At 45.3% G+C, this 18,745-nt stretch overlaps 1 long non-coding RNA gene across 2 annotated transcripts; it reads left to right on the top strand.

Moving 5' to 3' along the window:
- The first annotated feature begins 7,741 nt into the window (after window positions 1–7,741).
- On the top strand, window positions 7,742–12,167 carry LOC110353436 (uncharacterized). 2 transcript variants are annotated; one of them, XR_011809370.1, is made up of 4 exons: window positions 7,742–8,022; window positions 8,127–8,232; window positions 9,472–9,604; window positions 9,999–12,167. It is a non-coding gene; the product is annotated as an uncharacterized lncRNA (long non-coding RNA). The 2 variants fall into 2 exon arrangements; XR_011809371.1 differs by having other exon boundaries at window positions 9,973–12,167.
- Window positions 12,168–18,745: the final 6,578 nt, after the last annotated feature.

The raw sequence follows: 18,745 nt of genomic DNA, 5'->3' as shown, positions 1-18,745 counted from the left end.
AGCAGTCACAAAGAAATATCAAGGCAAAGGAAGATTTATTTATTTATTTTTTTCAATCATCTTCTATCTCCTACTTGAGCATAATGCAATAGACTTTAATCAAAACCACTTTGGGATTTTTTTCAGTGTGGTTGCTTCTGCTCTTTTTGGTAAGCTGGGATGGATACTGCTGTGTGCAAGTACAGCTCCCGGTAATATACTTCATTTCCAATGGAAAGTGATCCTTGCGATTGAAAATAGTTTAAGAAGAACCTTCCCCAAGGAAAACAGATGTTAATAACAGAGAAAACCAAACAGTGGAGTCCTTCTTGTTCTCAAGCAGAAATGTTTTTAAAGTGCCCAGCAGTTCAGCGTGGGGTGGCCTCTGCCGCTCAGCCCAGGACAGGTGCTGGTCATCAAGTGTGGGCTTAAAAAGTGCCCACCTGAACCTGAGAGCAGCTTTCGTTTGTGTCCGTTCATTTACAGAGAGCCTCACTGCCCTTCAGGGGAGTCCTGAGCCTGAACACAATGCCTTGGTCAACTTCCTAGCTTCCACTGGAAATTATTGCAATGAGGTTTTGCCATAACAAATCCACATAGAAAAGTTATATATTTTTCTAATACAACCCCAAAACTTTCTGTCTTTGATGTATACCATGAACAGTGCACATTTTTAACCATTTAATAGGAATTTCAAGTGCAAATTCTATGTTTCCGGTTCCTAAACACACATTTGTTCTTTCTGTGGATGTGATTTAGCTGTTTGCTCTGTCAGATTTCATTTCAATTACAGTGCAGACTTTATGTGGATATTTTTTCCTTTAGTCATATTTTTAAAATAAAAATCATCCACATGAACCAGACCAAAACCCTTATAGCCTTTCAGAAGAATTTCCAGTGTTGTTCTCATGCTTTATGTCTTTTAATTTATTTTCAGAATATCCTTAGTGTAATTATTTTCGTTGGCATTAAGTGGTGATCTTGCAAGAAAAACAGAAGCGGGGAGAGGGAAATATCCTCCCTTTGTTTGCTGCCTGCCCCTTCCCTCCCCGTGAGACACGCTGCCCGTCTCTCTGCTCAAAGGTATATGGCTCAAATGAGCTGGAAAACAGCTCAATCTGCTTGAGTGAGGCTTCACCGGCAGGAACGAGCTCTCAGCGGGTGCACGCGGGTATTACTGGTCCCTGCAGCATCTCCCCTTCAGCCAGACAGCAAGGGGGCAAGGCAGATTAGAGGCCCAGCGCAGCGGAGAACACAGCTCGAGCACGCTCTGCTGCCAACAGAGCTCGGTGCTGCGGGGACACGGCTGCGAGCTCCAGGCTGGGAGCTGGCGTTTGCCAGGCACTGAGCACACCTGGTGTAGGTGGGCAGCCAGAGGGTCCCTTCTACCCCAGCCTCGTCACACCTGAAGTGGTGTGGGCTGTACAGAAACAGGCCGGAGGTGCTTCTGCAGAGGCAGGCAGCCTACTCAGATGGGAGCACGGGTCTGGCATGGAGATGCAGTACTAATAACTGGGGAGGAAAGAAAATAGGAAAATCTCCTATTTTTCTGGTGCTGAGCGTTTCTCTGTCCTCCACAGGCAGTGCTGCCAGAGCTGTGTGTGAGCACAGATCAGGAAGGAGACCAGCAGTGATCTGCCATGGGCACAGGGGCGGGAGAGGGGGCACTGTGCTGCAGTGATGTAGGACAACATCTTTTGGGAGGAGTCGGGGGGGAGAGGAAGGGGAATCAGAGAGAAGCTGACCTCCTACCTGTGAGTGCAGTAGCAAAGAGCTCTGCCTGCTGGCCCAAATACACACCTGTGGAACTGGGACAATTTGGATGGGAAGGATGCTGGGGGTCTGCATCCAAGCACCTGCTCAGGGCAGTTTGGGTGTGATTTGGGAGTCCCTTCATTGGCAGAGTTAGTGCAGCACCTAGTAGCCAGATATTCCTGTATTTCTGTATTCCTGTATTATGTATATCTGTTTGCAACGCCCACACAGCCTGGGCTACAGCTGCAGACCGGTGGGTGTGTTTTGTTCCTTTCAGGCAGTGTGAGAAGGGACATCCTCCTCCGGCATCCTCAGCCCTCCCAGCTTGGAAACCTCCCCCCAGCCCTGGCTCAGCTGGGACAGCGCCAAGTTCTCACCTGCGTGACCACAACCCACATCCCCATTCCTGCAGGGACAGCAGCTTTCTGCTCGGCAGGGAGCTCACACCAGGTGCTGTGCAGGCAGGGATAGGCTCAGCCTCAGACTGCGTCCTTGCTGCGTGCACGCCGCAGCTGGGTTGGGATAAGCTGCTCTCACAGTTTCTCACCCTGAGAACATTGTAGTGCTGCCATGCCCATCGAGCATGCAGAGAAATTACAACTTATACATACAAGTGAAAAGCAATTGCATTTCTTCATCCAGGGATTCCCAGCAGTGCTGTATTACATCACTTGTACTGCACTCCAGTTCCCGCCACCCGATCAGTGCATTACAAAGGTAAAACAAAGCCCACAAATAGCATCCTCAGAGCTGTAAGGAGTGTAAATGTATTGAATGGAAAACCCTGTAGATAGTGCATCACTTTTTGTTTCATTTTGTTCTGAGCATGCAAAAAGCAAGCGAGCAGTCCTGGTGCTGGGGAGCAGAGAAGCGCCTCTCAGTGTCCTGGTGGGGCTGGGGCTGAGGGTCCCGGGGAGGGACCGATCCTGGTGGCACCTCGTGCTGCTCCGGCCACCTTCAGTGTGGGACTTGGAAGAGATCAGAGCTGCTGATCCCCCCGTACTGATACACTTGGACTGAGCTTGTCACTGCTATTTATCACTGAAAACACTTTTTGTGCAAGCGTCGCGACAGGTATATTTATTATTTCATCTCCTCAGCCTTCGGGTTTTCTTCTTGCAGTGCTCTCCAATCATGTACTGCTCTCTCAGAAGTGAGCACCTGGGAAGTCCAGCAGATTAAAGAAACCTGTCCTCATTATGAGTGAGATTCATGGAGAAGAAGGCAAAGAAGCAGGCAGAGGAAAAAGCTTTTGTTCAGCACTCAGGACGGCTCGTTTTCAATACACTGTTAAACTGCTACAGCACAACTCTGCCAGAAAACACAAGAGGCTGTCAGATACCTGTCAATGGGCTAACTTTCAAAACAGTTCAGCCACCGAAGACAAAGATGTAGCCAGAGTCAAAATCCAGAGGGAAAAGCAGCTGCATTTCACCCCAGGTACCCCAGTTTGCCCAGCACTGAGGTCCCAGTCACCCCTGCATGCCCAGCACCCAGGGGACATCCAGGGTTTTTTTTGTTTTTTTTTTTTTTACCCCTGCTTGGAGCCTGTTCCCCTGTCATGTTAAAGTTATCTAAATACTTTTCTTTCTTGTCATGGGATTACCCCTTGAGGCAAGGATCGATATTTTCTCTATCTCTAACCCTGTCTGCCTCTGACCATGCTTGAAGCAGCTGTGGCTGCTGGAGCACTCGGTGTTGCTCCCTGCCCGGGCTCCTGCTGGTACTTTTAGGAAATCCACAAGCCACATGGACAAAGAAGGGGTTGTGTGTGCAAAGTAAGGTGCTCACTGAGCTCTGCTCCTCATCTGAGTCACCAGCAGGTCTCGTTTGCCCCTCAACCTTGTCTCGCTGTGCAGTTTCTCACCATGCAAGTACCATTTGTCTTAAAAGAGGAACTCCTCTCATGGGCAGAAAATCTAAACAAGAAGAATAATGTTCTGAATCACTGCTGGTAGTTTTGTACAGGATCCACAGACATGGGTTATATTGTGAGGTTGCTCCTTTATACTGAACACACGTTCAAAGATTTGGATTAATAATTCAGAACACATTTCGCAACTGCATAGCATATGCTCAAACATTTATTGGTGGAATATATTCCTGCACTTATGGATCAGTTTGTTGCCTTTAAAGACTAATATATTTGTAAATGAATGCTGATTGGTTTTCCTGAAGTCTGTTTCAAACACAGATTATAGACTTCACAAAATTGTAGAAAATAAGAACAAATGCCATAAGAAAAAATATATTTGAGGTTTTTTTTTGTTAAGGTAGTTCACTTTAAACTAAGAAAATGGAAATATAAACTTGTAGAAAATCTATGAAATGTTATGGGTGAGAGAGAAGTTAAGCTGTCATGGAAGAGGGCATCTCCTCACACTTTAGTGGAACTCCTTCACACTACACGGTCTGGCATTACTATGTAGTCAAAAGTGTTTCCTGATATAAAAATTCATTGAGGAAATGGTTGTTATGATTGAGATTATAATCTCTGCAAGATGAATAAGATTGATATTAATTTAGTTAGATGATTTTTAGGGGCATGGGGTATTTAGGTATTCACTTAAATATATGACAAAAATATTAACGATAAAAACTAATACCCTGTTTTATTTTAATTAGACAATCTCTTTTTATTAGTCCTTTGAAAGTTACTCTTCAAATAGTTACAAAGCTTCAAGTTTTTAAATTTTATTTTAACTTCCCCACCTTTCCCAAAGCCAAGAACATTAAATATTTTATTCCACTACTGTACTCAGCAAATACGTGCACATTTTGCAACTAATTATTTTGAAATGTATTTTTATCTTCAATGCTTTACAAAAAGCATCCAGAACAGGAGTAAGATTTGTGTCCTATTAATGCTTTCCAACCAATCACATAGTTTATTGTTCAGTCAACATTCTTTTGTACTTTTCTTGCACAGATGTAATCAATTATAATTTTTTAGGTTTCTACCAATGATCAAATAAATTACTCTTCTGAACTTTGACACATCTTCTGAAAAATGACATGTCTAGACATCCTGCTCCCAAAGAGGCACAGATCTGCAAATCTCTTTTCTGTGTGTGGCCCTTACCTGCCACAGCTGCTGCAAATTTATTTTCAGTGATGAAAACACAGTATTCCCCATTGGCTTGCATGACTAAAGACAAATTTCACTTCTTTTCTGTTATAGCTGAAGTCCTTTATACTGTAGAAACTTTCTCCTTTGTCATTACTGTTCCAGTTTTAATGATGACACGTCCTCCAGGCGAGGTGACTCACCACGTGTGGGGAGAGGTGTGGGTGTGGAGAACTGATTGAAGAATCCTCATGCACTGGCCTTTCCTACGTGAGGCTCCTTTGCCTCCCCTCTCGCTCGGCAATACAAGAAGATGGCAGTGTTGCAGAGCCCCTTTCGACGAGATGCCCTTTGATGAGCAGAAGATCTGCTTCCACAGGCAAGGGCTGTGGGCATGTGAAAGCTTTTCCTGCAGGGGCGTGTGGCGTGCCTGGAGTACCCGCAGACAACACCATCACCTCTCCAGCCAGCCAGCAGGGTGTTAGGGGCTGCTGCCGTACGGCTCCTCTGGATGCTCCTCGGTCCTTCTTGTGCTTGCTGCTGACTGTGCTGCGCATGCCAGCTGGCAGAGCCGTGCCGTGCCCCGTGGCCAGAAGGCTACAGCCTGCCTGGGCAGGGCTGCGCCTCCTGCAACTGCAGCGCAACTCTCACTCATGTCATCTTATTCAGTGCTTATTAAATTAACATAATTTAAATGCCAAACGCTTCTGTCTGTGGCGGCAGTTTTTTATGTGCATAGGAACAAAGGAGTGGAGGGCTGGAAAGAATCTGGGTTACCAATTCCAGTGCCCTGGGGTTGCAGCAATTTGTTCCTTTTTATGAATTCATTGAACTTAAAAGTGGAGATGCTTGCACCCACTGCTCCGCTTGGAAGGTTGTTCATGGCTCTGCAAGGTTTAATGTTTAAGAATTTTCTTCTAACGTCGACACCACACTGTTCAAAAATATATTTATTCATGGCCAGTTTATAACCATTTGTTTTTATGCCAAAGTTATTTTTAGAATAAATGACGTTTTATCCCTCCCTGATATTTTCCCGTTCGTGTGTTTGTAGAGAGCAATCGCATCCTTTTCAGCCTTCACTTCTTTAGGCTAAAGAAGCCAGCCTCGTTAGGCTCCTCTTGTAAATGCAGTGTGTTCCCTGAGGAGTGCCTCCCTGTGCAGGTTTTTCCCTGTGGAGGTCCTCCGTGCCCAGCTCTGCACCTTCCAGCCCCTCCTGTCCTGATGTCTGTCACTCCCCCCTCTCCTTTCTTCATCTCCTCAGATTCCCACTACAGCTCAGCCACCATCACTAGTGCCGGCTCTCTTGTATCAGCACCTTCTTCTATAAACTCTGCCAGGAATCATTATATATATAGCAACTTGCACATCTGCTTGAGGGTGGTGCCCACCTTACAGCTTTTGTCACTATTTACTCGCAGCACTGACTTAAAGACAGTAAATATTCAAATTATTGTCATTAGCAGCGGAATGGATTCGAACATCCCTCAGGTAAATCACAAGTCTGCCTGCTACTTCCTTGCATGGGAGCTCTTCTGTCCCTACAACAGCCTTGTTACTCTGTGCTGTGGTTTTCCCTTTCCCACTCCATATTTTTTGTCAAATTCAGATTTGACATGCAGCAGAATCTGAAATCTCTAAATCCTTTGCGTGGCAGCTGGTCGGGGCAGAGCTCCTGCAGCCCCTTCCCCCCCGGCAGCTCCCGTGCTCAGCTCACTCTCTTGCAGGAGGCTGTATTTGTTTAATGCGCAGAACCACAGTATTTTAATTAAGTGTCTTTCGCCCCTGCTGCCATTTGATTATCTGCAGTTATTGGAGACTTGGGTTGTTTGGCTGCCTCTGAAGTGAGAAGGAGCAACAGAGTCAGCTTTGAAGCATTTGCTGAGAAAAACAACACTCGAGATTGATGCTTGGTGAGCTCAGAACTTCTGAGGGAGTCGATGCCAACCTTGGAGGAGCACTCTCCATCTCCTTTTCACCACTCAGCCTTTGTGCTGTGGTACTCTGACCCTGGGCAGAACTGGAATTTAAAACTGCTCCATATTTTTCATCTGAGAGCTCAGCAGTCGCTTTTTTGACCTGCAGTAACACTGACCACAAGAGTCTTCTTTCCCTTGAAGAAAAGAAAGGCACCGAAGAAACCTTTGGTTTCAAAACAGGAGCAATATTATTAATTTTTCCTACCAACTGACATCTTTCAATTATCTGCAGCCTTTACTGAACAATATTCTTTCCACCTGTTGGCATTTCTTATCACTTCAGTGCCATGGTTAGGAGAAATTCCTCTACTGCCTACAGGCAAAAACTCAGTTTATTGATCAAGATAAACATGTTTATTTAGAAGGCAAGTGCACAGAAAGAAAATTACTGTTGGGCCTCATGGCTCTGGTACCTCTTAAATATGCCAGAAACTGAACATGGGCTCCAGGGGCTCCCAGGGGAGCTGGGAGAGCGGTGCTGCTCCTTGAGGGACCGACCCCAGCCAGGGCACAGCCCATGAAGATTTTTTCAAATACAGCAGATCGTGATAAGTACAAAGTAAAACCTGTTTCAACTATCAAGCAAAATATCACCACATTTTTTTAAAGTGAAACTCATGGCTTAACGTGAAATAAAAACAGACTTTTGAGAGGAAACATGCTGCATAATACTTGTGAACAGAACATGAGAAGATTTTGGAAGCAGTACATAAGAAGATTATTTTGGGTGAAAAATGTTTTTCTGTTCCTTTACTCATCTCTGTGTGTAATTTGATCAGTAGGACCAGTGGTTACTCTTCATAGTATGTATCCACACAAAAAACCTGAGTGGGTGGGGTTTTGTTACAGTGACCCACGAGCACTATTTCAGCTAATTACCCCCTTTCAGCTGGGCTTTCATTAGCCAGATTGACTCCTGCCTGCCCTTTTGTAAACCCCGTGTTAGCTGTGCCAGGTGGTTATACAGAGAGGCCCATATCTGGGGGCTTGTGAGTTTGTTCCTCTGGGGGGATCTTGGCAGCGGTGGCGTTACACTGAGTAACCTCGTCCATCCTGTGTATGGTCGTTACCTGCATTTTACAGGCCATTTTAGGTTCTCCTTGACGTCAACAGGCTTTGATTTCTGTCTTCAGCAGAGCTGGGGCAGACCCTAAGTCCTGCAAGATCTTGGTTTCCTTGAAGTGACTGAGAGGTAGCGCTGGTGGTGCCGGGACTTCGTGCTGTGTGTCCAACAAGGCCAAGGTTTCACAGTCTCATCCCACAGTGAACAGGGCTTTGAAACTGGGATTTTTACAAGCATGGTTATCTGGGCAGGTTGCTACACATGGTTTCACTCTTCTTCCCAGGTCAAAGAATTTCTCAGCAGCTACAGAAATCCATGAATGAACAACATGGGAAATTGAAGCAATGCTAGGAGGCATCGGGACACTACCACGGAAGCATGCACACGTGGTGAGTGATGGCTGCCTCTGGGGACAGTGACAGATGCGGTTGATGTTACAGCTGTTTTTTTTAGGTTGATTTCAAACACTCATATGAATTGATAAGGGTGCAGTTACCCTAAGGCTGGACTTATTAAGAACAACACGATGAATCACTTTATTCAGTGTGACCTGACCTGACATAAACCATGAGTAGTTTGTACTTTTTTTTTTACGCTGTTCTAAAAATATTGCTTGTTTGATCTAAATAGTTTGTAGGTAGTTCAAAAACTGGTGGAATGGGTGGACCTGCAGGGTGGTGATCAGTGTCATGCAGTCCAGTTGGAGGCCAGTAACTACTGGAGTACCCTGGGAGTCAATACCAGGTCCAGCTCTGATTAACACCTTCATTAACAATGTGGACAATGGGACAGGGAGTACCTCAGCAAGTCTGTAGACAAAACAGAACTGGGGGGAGCAGCTGTATGCCAGAGGGCTGGGCTGCCATCCAGAGGGACCTCAACAGGATGGAGAAATGGGCTGATAGGAACCAATGAAGTTCAACAGGGAGAACTGCAAAGTCCTGCCACTGGTGAGGAACAACCCCGGGCATTTATACACACTGGGGGTCACCCAGCTCCGCAGAGAAGGAGCCGGGCGTCCTGGCAGGCACCAAGCTGACCATGACCAGCAGCGTGCCCTGGGAGCAAAGGTGGCAGCAGGCAGGGCCTGGGCAGCAGGAGCATTTTTTTTTTTTCCCTTGAGATTGACCAAATGCAACCCAGAGATTAACCAAAGGTTTTCTGAAGTGGGAAGAGCCCCCATTTCAAAAGCTCACAATGAGGCATAAATCCTTAATTTTTGTGGTTTGAGAAGTATGCTGGCAGCCATAATCTTTCAAATAATAGTGTTCTTTACATGCTCTCCAAAACAAATTACAAATACAATGGTCAGGTGACTGAAACAGTGGAATTCATATCATCTGCAAAGTGGGCCCATGAGTTATTGCCTTAACCTGCTCCCTAGAAAGAACATGACTTTTTTGCTCTACTTCGTTTACAGATCTGTATAGGTCTAGAGAAATCCCTCCTGTCTGGTTACATTTACTCACAGATATCCAAATACATCATGTTTCATTCCCCAGTGCCTTAGACTGCACTTGTGAAAAGTCCTTTGCCTTCCTTTTTGAACGCACCTACAGCACTGCTTAAAACAAATAAATAAATAAGCCAGCACCTAAAATATCTGAATTGCTCTGTCTGCCATATAGTTCTCGTGCTGAACTGTGGAAACCTGATACAGAAGTGCAGTAACGAGAGAGGAGAAGGCAATGTCAAAGTGTCATTGAATTACTGCAGCATTGCTGACTGTCGTGCATTGCACAGCACCTCTGTTGTTCAAAGGTGAGATATCTCTATCTTTTGTTCCTGCATGCCATTGATATTTGAAATTCACCCTGAAGCCATCACAGTTTGGCACACTCGTTATCAGGTTAACAATGGATTAGATGATGCTTTTGGATGCTTTTAGATGATGCAAACTGTGAAGAGGACACCCTTGTCCCTGGTCAGAAAGTTCATCTTCTTTTGTCACTTCATATGTTAAATAAGGGCACGGGCAATTACTTACTCTCATAGTTGACTGGATTTGATATTTCATAAGCTAAAATAGAATGGATTTTGTTCTGCTGACCCCAAAGTTTTCAATTCTGTATTTAACTGTCAACACCTCACAGAGTATAGCAACGTCTGAAAAATTAATTGAAGGTCAGTCTTTCTATTTATTTTCTGCATTTAGAAACCTGAAATAATCACTCCTGGAGCAGCAGGGAAGACGGGATTTTTGTTTGTATTGAGTTTTCTGCACCTGAACGCTGGTTTCTCCGGTCTCCCGTGGGAAATAGGTCACAGTAGATGGAGTTCACCCCTGTGAGACAGAACTGCAAAGACTTGGACTTTTTGCCTGAATGTGAGCGGATGTGTTGTGCCTGCTCCAGCACGCATCAGCTCCCACACTAAAGGCTTTCTATTGTTATGGACAATTAATCGTGTGAATTTCATTCACCACAGCTGCATGGTCATCAGCATAATTTGAACAGATAAGTGAACAAGTGTTTAACGTCGTTGACATAGAAAGAGACCCATTAGTAGGATGAACTCTGTGTGCCACACATCACTGCATGGCACACTGCAGGCATTTAGTCTGGTACTGCCAGTCTGACACAGAAGGAATTTGGCCGAGACACTAAGCTTAATGAGCTTCATTGATGAAAAGTGCCAAGACAGCTTTAGTGGCTTCACTTAATCAAGAGTCTTAACTTTTGATTAAATGAGGGGACATAAAACCATCCCTCAAATTTAAAGGTTTTTACATGCATATTATTATCCATTACCATTTCTGTCCGTATGGAGACAGTGTGCTGCCAGGTAAATTATCAAAACAATTTTTTAGCAATTATAAGTAGTTTAAAGGTTTTCATTTGTCTTCAGGATGGTAACCCCTAAACATTTCTCGCTCAGCTGGATGTACCAGAGAAATTTCACATACATGTACATACCTGACATTATGATTTTATTAACTTTTCTTGTCAGCTTTCATGGGTCCCAGATAAACAGCGCACGGACTCCCTCAGGGTCTGCTGCTCCCACAGCTTGAAGCCCCTGGACTAGAACATTTAGGACTGCTCAGGACCCTGCACGCCGCTGTGTTATTTTCTTTTTGAATGGGGAGATGTCATTTTGAAAAGCAGTTTACCATTTTACATATATACTAATGACAATGCCCTTAATAATATGGTTTAACTTCTAGTCAGCCCTGAAGTGGTCAGGCAGTGGGATGACCTTTGTAGGTCCCTTCCAACTGAATTCTCTTCCCCCCCTCCTCTCTCCTCCCTTTAACTGGATAGAGCCCTCAGCGACTCTCCTACAGCTCTTTTCCTGGGCAAACAACATAAGGCTCCACTGAACATGAGAAACGAAATGACTTGCAGACCTGACAGAATTGGGCTCCCCTAATAGTGGAACACTACGCATTTTGTCCAAATACCTTTAGTGCTCCCCGTTCACCCAGACTGAGCATCAAACTCATTTTCATTTGTATGTATTCTTGCTCCTTTTTTTCTTCAACTTGCACCTTCAGAAGGAGACACAGAGAGCATTTGGTGTTGCCTTACCCCAGCAAAGAAGGGATGGGGCTGAGCTTCCTGATGCAAAAGTGGCACCCAGCTGTCTCAGATGAGTGCTTGGCAGCTGCGTGATGTGAGAAGGAAGAAGAGCTTCCCTCTTCCCTCTGGTGTCAGAGGGACTAGCAGCTGCCACTGCATTTTTTCATTAGCCGGGTGTGCAAGGCACAGATTTACCCCTCTGTGAGCGGTGCAGGAGCCCTCCAAGGCAGACGTGGAGCAGAGCTGGAGCACAGAGGCACAGCGGGACCCTGGCTGGGGGCAGACCAGGGGGTAGGGGGCAAGGATGACCCTGGTCCTCCTGCATGTCTGCCCATGCACCATCAGACCAGGCTGCAGGGGCTGAACATGCACAAAACCCCTGAGTGAGCAACTGAGCGGGCTCGCATCTCAGAGAAAGCCTGTCTGCCTGGAGTTTGTGCTTTAAAAATGAGTGGCATTTAGTCATAGAAGAATTGACTCACTCCCCCTTTTTATATTCTTTTAGTTTGATATATTCCACAACAACAAAACAATCACTGCGCTTTACTTACAAACAGGAGCGAGATAATTTTCCTCTGAATCTGAAACTGAGTCTCTAAAGAAACTGTTAAAAGAGGAATCAGCAGGACATAACAAAGGTTTTCAGGCTGAAGAGGAAAGCCATCCCTCCTAGGAATAGGATGGATTTAAGAAATGTATGAATATCTTCTATTAAGAAGGAATATAAATTCTATAACCAGCTTTCTGGATTTATATTTGAACACAAAAATCAATGACTTAATACAGAAAATGCATGGGCTCAGGCCTGTTTAGTCATCCCAAAAGACCCACTGTCCCCTCATTGGGGAATGAAGATATTGCAGAAGAGAGATGCTGGAGTCCCAAAAGCAAAGGGGGGATTAGAAAAAAATCATTCCCTGTGATGCTATAAAAGTCCTTGAGGAGACTTTTTGCTGTGTGGAACAGAGCACGCGAGCAGGTTGTGGGGCTGCTGCTGCTGAGCGCAGTGAGCAGGCTTACCAGCGGCAGCTGATGCTTAAACAAACCCAGCCTTGCTCCAATATGGTTCACTGCTGGACATCACGGCCAAATTATTAAATATCTCAGTGTTCAGAAGCGTTCAGTGTTGAATGCTCTTTGCACCTGCAAGGCACCCGGGGGCAGGCTCACACTGGCACTGGTGTACGAGGGGAACCCGCGCATCCTACCTGGGGTGGCCACGCACCGCCCTGACCTGTGCCACCCTGTCAGCCTTCACAGGCGGGGCTAACTGGCTGAAAACTCACAGTTGGCTTGTTAAAAAGGAAAGGTCATTAGTAATAAAAAGAAAATAAACAATTAAACCAGATTTACCATACAAGAAATGAAAATTCTTAATATATTAAATCGAAAAAGCAGAGCGTGTCAGACGGAAATTCTGACGTTCCAAGGTCTGCCTTCATTCCAAAAGGAATAGCGAGCCAGTAGATAAAATGTAACAAACACAATTTAAGAAATCAATGTAAAGTGGCACAACTAAAAATGCTAATTAGGAAAGAAACATTTCAGCATCTGAAGTGAAATGTCCAAATAAACGTCTGTGTGAATGGAAATATTTCTGTTTGTTCCATCACTTTCAAATCAATATTGTCCTACCCAGAAAAAACTCATTCCAATTAAACCACATTTTCCATCGAGGACAAACTTGTGCCTTCGTTCTGCTGGGCTGCCTCCATGCCCCCACCATTTGTTCTTCCTGGGGCAGCCCCCATGGGCCATGCCTCTGCTCATCCATCTCCCTGGTGCTTCCCCGTGCTGGCTGAGCCCTCCACCCCGAGCAAGCAGCATGGGCCCGGGGCAGCTGCGGGTGGGACAGGAGCAGCCCCATGAGAGTTCAGTGCTCAAATTGTCCCACTTGCAACTTTGCCCGGCCATCTCCTCAGAACTGGTGTGGCTCCTTGCTCTTTGAAGCACTGCAGGCATCAGCAGCTGCACAGCCTCAGACATAGATGGGTTTGGTGTTTGGTCTTCTGGCTGCGGATGGAGCAGAAGAGCCTGAGTGTTTCGGGGACCCTGTGTTGATGGAGCTGATCTTTGGGGAGAGTTTCAAAACTGACTTAATCTCTTCCAATGGAGGGATGGGAGCAGGCTGCACTGCTCACAGTGCTGTTTGGAAGTTGGCTTCCCCAAGCTGCATCAGCTCTGCCTGCAGTTTGCCCCTTTGAAGAGCTCATTGTTTATGAAGACAAACAGACAGGGGGTTACTGCACAAACATTTTCCACCTGACAAGAACTGTTGCTGCGGATTAATGAAAAAAGAAAAATCACTTCCTTTTGTTTTGCCAGGGAATTCAAATGCTTTAAGATTTAGTGTAACATAGGATCTCTTTAAGTGGTAATTGTTCTTTGTTTCAGACTACATCAATTTACAACTGGAACACTATGACTGTTACTGAAAATGCTTTGTAAATTTATTTACAGGCTGCTGGAAAGTGAAGAAGCACACAGACTGCATTTTAAATACAAATTGCTTCAAGGTACAATTTGCTCAAATTGCTGTAATGTGCATTATGAATTTAATTTTAGTACATTTTTGCTATATAATAACCTGATTTGAAAGTATAAATGCAAATTAAATTTAAATAACCTATAATTGTTACGTGATGCAATGTTTCATAAATATTTACTACGGGCGTCTCATTATCAAATCAACTAGTCCTTTTAGAGTGTAGATAGTAATAAAGGCAAGGTCATCTCTTACTTGTGTGTATTAAACTTGTACTCTGCAGCATGTGAATGTTCTTCGGCTCGTCTGTCTATAAAGAGATAATCACGGCAGCATCTGAGCGCCTCGCCGGCTTTAATGCCTTTATCTTTCCCTCCGAGATAGGGAGTGCTTTTGTCACCATTACGCATCCGGGGAACTGAGGCCGGGGCAGGCGGTATTTAGGATCGTTCAGTGTCTGGGTGCCGCTGGAATCAATGGCAGCTCAGCACTGGATGTGAGGAGCCGTGTCCAAGTCCCCGTGCTTGGATGAACGAGAGGCGGGCAGCATCAAGCAGCCATCGATCTCACCCGCAGCGGGACACGGGGGGCCTCCAGCGCCCCTCCATGCAGATGCTTTTGCTTGTGAGAATCCCTCCACGCAGGGAAAATTAACCTCAGGGATAACATGGGGCGATACTGCCTCAGCCAACTTCCCACACATGCTTCTCTCTTTCAAGAAATATTTTCCTGAAAGCAAAAGCCTGAGTGTTATGACACTTTTTATACTGAAGAGAAGTGACTTGGCCAGCACGGGTTACCTGCCGCCAGGGCCAGTTCCCTGCTCTCACTGCCAGGTTACACTTTTCACTAATCTTAATGTAAAAATGAAAGAATATAAAGTCTTGAAAGAATCCTAAATGGAAGGTCAGCTTTGGTGCTATGCCTTTTGAATGGATAAGACAACCGTGACGGGGTGAGCATTTAACCTGTGCTTGAACAACGAAATGGAAGAAGGAGAGGAATGGTTGGTGGCTTACCCTGATGAGGCAGCGGACGTTTCCCAGCAGCTGATTTAGCGGAGGGATGGAGGGATGGAGGGACGCTGCCTTCCTCCCCTGCGGGGGGAGCGCGCTCGCTCCTCACCTCCCGGCATTTCTGGCAAGGCTGCAGGAGCTGTAGTTAAATGAGATTTAGCTCACAGATGATTTTTTGCAAAAAACAGCACATTTTGAAAGAAAATGTGGGTGTTTTTCTAAACTGAATGCTGGCTTTTCAGAAGTGACAATTGTCATTTCTGGATGTGGTGACTGGCAGGAGCTTTCTGTCTCCAGCCTGAAGCATAGTCGTACCAGGCCACACGTTCCCCATGACAAACCAAACGTTTTAAAACAATGCATTTTTTCTTATATTGTCACCCCACTGCAAACCTAGGGTGGAGTTAAGGCTGAGTGAAGAGAGCCCAATGAAGCCCACTGATGAGATTAACACCATGAACAAGAAGCCCCATGAAGCTGCCTCCAACTGCTGCTCGTGTCTTAGTCAGCCAGCAACCCTTTGCTTTGCCTGCCAAGAAACTGAATTATCTCTGCCGAAGGCACCACAGCTCGGAGGCAAAGCCGGGGGGCTCTCACCCGCCGCCCCCCAGGAGCTGAGCGCCCCCCGCCCGGCCGTGATGGGCCCCAGCAGCAGGCACATGGGACCCCGGACATTGAGTGCTGTGATGAGTGCTTTATTGGGGATAATTAACAGGAACAACGGGGTAGCTGGTGGCAGCACGTCCAGTGCCAGTACCACCTGGGCTGCCCAGGCATGGCTGGCCCCCTGGGGTGAGCAGCACCAGGAGCGAGGCAGCCCGGTTTGCTTTGCTCAGGTAACATTTAGGCTCCTGTAACCTGAAGCAGAAATTGTCCAGGAACGTCTGGATGTAAGAAACACCCCTTCTTGTCAGCAGAGAGCCCAGGTGCAGAGTAAGGCCACATGAAGCCATGCTGGGTCTCAGGCAGCACAGGCCAGTAAATAGGCGTTGCTGCCCAAAGCCTCCAGCTGCACAAGCCTGCTGCACGGCCTTCCTCGTTCCAGCTATAACATTTTATTGTGAGTGTTTAATTTAAAGAGGCCACCTACAGAAATGTGACGTCCATTCAATCAAATTATTGCAGCAGGTGTTAAATACTGCCTAGAAGATTTAGCCAGTGTTTCGGCATAGAAAAAAAATGAGAAAAATATCAAAGGCTATAAGTCTCTGTTCTGTGTCTACCATGGGCAAAATGTATCTTTAAATAATTCAAAGACACGCACGGATAATTAATGACATAACTTTTTGCAATTTTGGTTTAAAGGATTGTGTTTTTCCTCACCATAAACAAAAATGTGAGAGTTGGATGCTGAGCTTTGCTGCTGCAGACAGCTCTTTCCGCAGGGAGCTGAGCAGAGTCAGAAGTGAGGGCACGCATTCAAATGGCAGGCGATGGGCTCCTCGCCAGCGGAGGGCACAACCCTTGTGTGTGAGGGCACCGCTGGTCCCCCAGTGCCCCACTGGGCTCTGCAAGGGCACCGCGCTGGGCTGGCAGCCCCACTGCTCTGTGGGGAGCGACAGAGCCTGGCTGCTGGTGGCTGTTGCTTGCTTTGGGTCCAGCACCCAAAGATTCAAGAAGCTCCCCAGGGTAAGAGTTATTCCATTATGTGATCCGGCTACTTCATAAAAACTGCATGTCTGTATCTCATTTAATGTCTTGCCCCATTTACGCCTGCCTTCCAGAGGAGGAGCCTCTATTGCATTCCCCCCCCCTTCTTTTTTATTTTTTTTAACATATAACCTGGAAATTTATTTTAAGATATACTTTGGAAGTTTTGAAACCCTGACATCTTCTGGCTATAATTCATCAGTCCTCTTAGTAATCCCTCAAGAAATGCAGGCTGTTTTTTTTTGTTTTGTTTTTCTGCAGTGGATTTCCTGCTATTTGACAAAATTGCCTTAAAGTACTAAGAACATGGGCAGTTGATCATGCCCAATGTATGACGTACCAAATGATTCATTGAGCAGTTTCTCTTCCAAAACCCAAAGTTTTGTTGGTAGGAGGCATCAGTCCACAGCTTTGATTGCTGCTGGTTTGGGACCCCTCCTTGGAGATCTCCAAAACTGCCTGGCCGTGAGGCTGGGCACCCTGCTCAGGGGACCCTGCTGGGGGGCACAGGGGCACCCAGAGGTGCTCCAGCCCCAGCCATGCGTGATGGTGTGAGCATGGGCACCACCTCAGTGCTTGGATCCTTCAGTACAGACATCCATCCCCAATAGCACAGATGAGCAGTTTTCCTGGTAAAGCATCATAAGTTTAGGATTAAATTAAATTCCCTGAAAATGGCATAAACCATGTAAAATAACATATATGTAGAGTATATAATAGACCTTTCTTATAAGTGGGCCATGGTGTAGTATGATCTTAAAACCAGTTTTGACAACATACCAAACATGATAAACTTGTATCCACACTGGTTATCTTCCTGATCACAAAGCCCACTGCAATATGCGACTTTTTCTACTATTTCTGCTTTTATTTTTAATATGGTGCTTTATTTTCTTTTGTATTGTTACAATTCCTGCTTCTAGAGTTTTCTGTGGTTTGGTTTTGTTTTGTGTTTTCCTGGTTTATCTTTTTTTTTTTTTTTTTTTTATGCCAGCAGTTCTAGTTGTACAGCACTGCTGTCATAACCATGCTGGATCTTTGTGCTTTTGTTGAAGTGGTGTACTCTCGCATGTCCCTTCTACATGTTAATTAAGATTTTGCAGCCTTTAATCAGGCAGTTACCTGTTCTCACTTTTGGTATCTTCTTTCACAGGGAAGAGAACTTTTTTTTTTTTTCTTTTAAATATAATTGCTACCTTTGTAGTTGGAATAAGGTTTACGTTGGCAGTTGAGGGAAAAAATTGCCAAACGTTGTAAAGGTAGGAAGAGCAAGGCAGAAGAGTCAGAAGGATTAGTGGGATGATGGAAGAATTCATGATGTGCAGCCAGGATTTGAGGCGGTTCATCAGGACAAGGAAGCAGAGGAAAAAAGCCTTCAGCTGTCCTTGGTAGTGTGGCTTCACCTGAAGGTCATGGGAGAGGCTTAGGGGCTCTAGGGTTATTTTCTGGAGTAGAATTTGGTTCTAGTTTAGACAGGAACACAGAAGTAACATGGCTGATAAAAAGCAAAGTCAGAACAGATTTAATGACCAAAGGGCCCTGTGCAGTCACTGTGCAGTGAGCGACAGGGAATTTCTCCTACTGAATACTACGCGCTGCCTATAAGAACACTCATTTCAGAGAGTAATCCCAGACTTGTAAAGAGTTCAGGTTCCAGACCCTACTACACCCTGAACAAAACAGCTGAAGGCTTGGACTCCTCCCCGTGAAAGCCCTTCCCCTCATTGCTAGCCATGTTGTGCATCCCCTTATAACTTCTAAATCATGTTCGAGTCTCAAGAAAACTCTTTTCCTCATTTAAAAGCAGGCTTTTGAAACATAAAGACACGGTGGCAGCCCTTTTCTGAACTCTTTCTTGTTTGTTGGCCTTTTTTACAGCTTAATATCAATGCAGAACTGACCTTATTAGTCCTGCTTCTGAGAGTAAGATTCCCCTCTACTCTTCTTTTCTGTTTATTATTCGAACAAGAGGGAAGGCCGTATGTCATGCTGGGATCACTAAATGATGTCACCAGGCTCCCTACCTACTTTTATATGGCTGACTTGCCCTTGTCATTTTGCCAGAAATAATTTTGCTGTCTTCTATGTCATTGGAAAAACATTCCAGACAGTTGGCCCAACATCAAGCTTCTGCAGTAAAGATAGAGCCTATGTTGCACAGTGATTTTGCATTTAAAATGACTACAGGCAAGACAGTTTTTTTTGCTGCTTATAGTATATGATTTAACTA

This window comes from Anas platyrhynchos, chromosome 5 (genome assembly GCF_047663525.1).
Source record: "Anas platyrhynchos isolate ZD024472 breed Pekin duck chromosome 5, IASCAAS_PekinDuck_T2T, whole genome shotgun sequence".
Taxonomy (NCBI): domain Eukaryota; kingdom Metazoa; phylum Chordata; class Aves; order Anseriformes; family Anatidae; genus Anas; species Anas platyrhynchos.
This window is presented reverse-complemented; position numbering and strand designations above follow the sequence as displayed.